The following is a 5086-nucleotide window of genomic DNA, read 5'->3' on the forward strand; positions in this document are numbered from 1 at the left end:
AGGCCAGCTGGCCACACTGCTTCTGAGAGGAGCCAGGATGCCGCTGGCCTTCTTGGCCATTGGGCACGCTGATGGCGGCTGCGACGTCTCCCGTCCTCCAGGAGCCCAAGTCCCGCTCCGCAGGGCTGCTGGCACTCAGCTCTTCTCCCGCTCTGTGCTCATGTTTGGCATCGCCCCGACCCAGGAGCAGCACTGTGCCCTTGGCCGCATTGAACCTCATTCAGTTCTCTTGGGCCCACTCCTCCTCCTGTCCAGGTCCCTCTGGATGCCGTTCCTTCCTTGGTGCAGAAGCCAGAAAACTCAAGGATGAGGAGAGCTGTGGGGAATCCCTGTGGACCCCTCCAGGGATACCTGCACCGCCTGCTCACATTGCTTCCCTAAGGTGCCAGTGTACCAACAGCACAGCACAGCACTGAGATCTGTGTTGTGACCAGAATCTCACTGCAGGCACAGAGACACTGCGGGACTCACATGACTGAAATGTTGTCGTGAATGTTTATGTTCTCCTTAGGTGAGACTGTGAAGTTGGTCTTTAAGTGAGAATAACTGAAATGTATCAAGCTCTGATGGGGATGAATGAGCGAGCAGAGAGCTGTAGGTAAGAATTAAGGGGCAGTCGTACACGGCTGACTCTGCTGTAGGTGTGTAGTACAGGACACCTGGCCAGAAGGAGCAAGTTGATGAGATCCTCTGCACACAGTTGGGAGTAGAGTTGTGATAACAGGCACTGGTTCTTCTGGGAGATGTCAAATACCCTGGAATTTGTTGGGTAAGCAATGCTGCCAGCTGCACACGGTCCAGGAAATTCCTGCAGTGCATTAAAGACGACTTTCTGATGCAGGTGGCGGAGGAGCCAATGAGCAGAGGGGTGCTGCTGGACCTTGTTCTTACCAACAAGGCAGGGCAGACTGGGGATGTGAAGGCTGGGGGCAGCCTGGAATGCAGCTATCATGAGGTAGTGAAGTTCAGGATCCTGAATGCAAAAAGCAAGGTAATAAGTAGGATCACAACCTAAAGTTGACTTTGAGAGAGTCAATTTTGACCTCCTCAAGGAACTACCAAGACGTACCCCATGGGCAAAAGCATAGCAAGGTAAGGGGGTCCATGAGAGCTGGTTGATATTTAAGCACCACTTCTTCCAAGCTCAACATAGATGCATCCCTAAGAGAAAGAAGTCAGGCAAAAATGGCAGGAGACTTGTGAGGAAGAGCAAGGAGATCATGGGAAAACTCAAAGAGAAGAAGAAAGTCTGTGAAATGTGGAAAAAGAGTCTAGCCTCCTGGGAAGTAAATAGGAATGTTCTCAGGGCCTGTAGGGACACAACAAGGAAGGCTAAGGCCCACTTAGAATGAAATACGGTGGGAGAAGTCAAGGATAAAAAGTAAAGCTTCTGGAAGTATGTCACCAGTAAAAGGAATACGAGCAAAAATGTGGTTCTGCTGCTTAAAATGAGGTTTTGGCAAAAACTGTCGACAAAGCTTTCAACACTGTTTTCCATAACTTCCTTGTAGGTAAGCTTAGGAAGTGTGGGATAGAGGTAAACTGAGAACTGGAGGGTGGATAGAGCTCAGAGCGGTGAAGAGTCCAGTTGGAGGCCTGCAGCACGTGGTGCCCCTCAGGGGGTGGTGCTGGGTCCAGACTTGTTCAGCATCTTCATGAATGATCTGGGTGAAGGGGCAGCGTCCACTCTCAGCAAGTTTACTGACAATACAAAGATGGGAGGAGTGACTGACACAGCAGAAGGCTGCGCTGCCGTTTGGTGAGAGCCGCACAGAGCAGACAGGAAGAGAGGAACATCAGGAGGTTCAACGAGGGCAGTGTAGGATCCTGCACCTGGGAGGAATACCTGCATGCATCAGCACAGGTTAGGGGCTGGGCTGCTGGAAAAGATGTCTGTTGAGAAGGACCTGGGTGTCCTGGTGGCCAACAAGTTGCCCATGAGTCAGCAGTGTGCCTTCATGGTCAAGAAGACTAAAGGTATCCAGGAGTACATTACAAGTGGGGAGCCAGCAGGTCCAGGGAGGGTCTCTGCCCCTCTGCTCTGCCCTGGGGAGGCCACATCTGGAATATCGTGTCCAGTCCTGGGCTTCTCGGTTCAAAAAAGATGGGGATCATCTCCTGTATGAGGAAAGGCTGAGCATCTCGGGACTGTTCAGCCTGCAGAAGAGAAGGCTGAGAGGGAATCTGCTTGACTGTTTATAAAATATCTAAAGCATAGGTATCAAGTGGATGGCAGCGGACTTCAGTCCTGTGCTTGCCACACAGCCCTCAGACATTTGGTTTGGTAGGAGGGGATTGCAGAAGCAACATTCCTCCCACTGCAAGCAAAGATCAGATTCATGACCACCTGAGGAACCTCAACATCCACAAGTCTCCCACTGAGACACATCCCAGAGTCCTGAGGAAACTGGCTGATAGTTGTCGAGCCCCTCACAATGATGTCTGAAAAGTTGTGGCAATGGGGCGAAGTCTCTACTTACAGGAAAAAAGGTAAGATCACAGCCATTTCTAAGGGTAGGAAGAATGACCTTGGGAACTACCAACCAAGACCAAGTCTCATCTCTGTGTGGGAAAGACCACAGAGTGGATTCTCCTGGAAGCTATGCTAAGGCACATGGAAGATATGAAGATGATGCAGGAGAATCAGTGTGGCTTCACCAGGACAAAGCATCGGTGTGGCCTGACCAACTTCTATGATGGCATCACTGCACTAACAGAAAAGGGAAGAGCCACTGATATAATCTATTTTTACTTTAGCGTGGCCTTTGACACAGTAACCCACAACATCTTTCTCCCCAGATAGGAAGTATATGGATTTGACCGGTGGATTGTTCAGCGGACGAAGAACTAGCTACAGGATCGAGTCCAGAGAGCAGCGTTCAATGGCTCAGGGTCTGCATGGAGACTGGTGCCGAGTGCTGTTCCCCAGGGGTCAGTGCTGGGGCCGATACTCTTTAATATCTGCATTGAGGACATTGACAGTGGGATCAAGTGCACCCTCAGCAAGCGTGCTAATGACACCAAGCTGTGGGGTGTCGTCAACACACCACAGGGATGGGTACCATTCAGAGGGACCAAGGCAGGCTTGAGCAGTGGGCCCGGGTAAACCTTATGAGGTTCAACAAATGCAAATGCAAGGTCTTGCACCTGGCTCGAGGCAGCTCCCACTACCGGTATGAGCTGGGGGCTGAAAGGATTGAGCACGGCCCTGCTGAAAAGGACCTGGGGGTGCTGGTGGATGGCAAACTGGACATAAGCCAGCAACATGCCCTCGCAGCGCAGAAAGCCAGCTGTATCCTGGGCTGCATTAAAAGAAGTGTGGCCAGCAGGGCGAGGAAGGTGATCCTGCCCCTCTGCTCTGCACTGGTGAGGCCTCACCTGAAGCACTGCATCCAGCTGTGGAGTCCTCAGTACAGGAGAGAAATGGACTTCTTGGTATGTGTCCAGAGGGCCACAGAAATGATCCCAGGGACGGAACACCTCTCCTATGAGGACAGGCTGAGAGAGCTGGGGCTGTGCAGCCTGGAGAGAAGGCTGTGAGGTGACCAGATTGCAGCCTCAGTATCTGAAGGGGAGCTACAGGAAAGAAGGGGACAAACTCTTTAGCAGGGTCTGTAGTGACAGAACAAGAGGAAATGGCTTCAAACTCAGAGGGTAGATTTAGGTTACATATAAGGAAACGTATTTTGCAGTGAGGGTGGTGAGGCACTGGAACAGGCTGTCCAGAGATGTGGTGGACGTCCTTGGGGACTTGCAAGCGAGGCTGCACCAGGCCCTGGGCAACCTGATCTAGCTGTGGTGTTCCTATTCATCAGTGGGGGGCTGGACTGGATGGCCTTCAGAGGTCCCCTCCAACTCTAAGGACTCTATGATTCTATGATTCAAAGAGGTGTGCGGTGACAGGACAAGGGGCAATGGGTACAAACTGCAGCATGGGAAATTCCATATAAAGACAAGGAAGAACTTCTTTACCACAAGAGTGCCGGAGACCTGGGACACCCTGTCCAGAGATGTCGTGGCGTCTCCTCCCCTGGAGACAGCTAAGAGCCGTCTAGATGCCGACTGCAACCTGCCACAGGGAACCTGCTCTAGCAGTGGGTGGGAATCACAGGCATCCGTTCAGGCTGGAAGGAGCAGCGCTTGAGAGCAGCTCTGCAGAGGATCTGGGGGTCCTGATGGATGAAAAGCTGAACATGAGCCAGGAGTAACAGCTCCGAAAGCAAATGGGATCCTGGGCTCCATCAGCAGAGGGGTGGCAGCAGGGACAGGGAGGTGATCGTCCCTCCCTGCTCTGCTCTCTGAGGCCCCGTCTGCAGCACTGCGTCCAGGGCTGGAGCCCCCAGGACAAGAAAGACAGGGAGCTGTGGGAGAGGAGCCAGAGGAGCCACAGGGATGGGCAGGGGCTGCAGCAGCTCCCTGCAAAGCCAGGCTGAGGGAGCTGGGCTCGTTCAGCATGGAGAAGAGGAGCTGGGGCTGAGCTGAGTGCAGCCTGCAGCGCCTGCAGGGAGCCTGCAGCCAGGAGGGGAGGCAGCTCTTGGGCAGGGGAGATGAGAGCAGGGAACGGCTGGAAGCGGAGGGAGGGCAGCTGGAGGCTGGGGCTCAGGGAAGTTGTGTGCTGGGAGAGCGGTGAGGGGCTGAACAGCTGCCCAGAGAGGCTGCGATGCCCCGTCCATCCCTGGAGGGGTTGGAGGCCAGGCTGGATGGGGCCCTGGGCAGCCTGGGCTGCTGTGAAACGTGGGGAGGTTGGTGGTCCTGCGTGTGGCGGGGAGTTGGAGCTTCGTGACCCTGGAGTCCCTTCCAACCCTGGCCATTCTGTGATTCTGTGATCTCCAGAGGTCCCCTCCGACCCCTACATGCTGTGATTCTGTGATGTTTAGAAAGCAACGCCACCAACCTGTGTCACACTGATACGGCTCCCTCCTGAAAACCTCCGTGCGAGCTGCGCGTCGCCCGGAAAGCAAAGATAGGAGCGCTCTGCGCGGCATGCCGGGAGCCGTAGTCCAGCGCCGTGGGGCGCGCAGGAGCGGAAGTGCGGCGCCGCGCGGCATGCCGGGAGCCGTAGTCCGTCCCCGCGCCGCTCCCGCCA

The sequence above is a fragment of the Lagopus leucura genome, unplaced genomic scaffold, assembly GCF_019238085.1.
Source record: "Lagopus leucura isolate 7727_CA_CO unplaced genomic scaffold, USGS_WTPT01 35047-0_obj-0_obj, whole genome shotgun sequence".
In the NCBI taxonomy this organism is placed as follows: domain Eukaryota; kingdom Metazoa; phylum Chordata; class Aves; order Galliformes; family Phasianidae; genus Lagopus; species Lagopus leucura.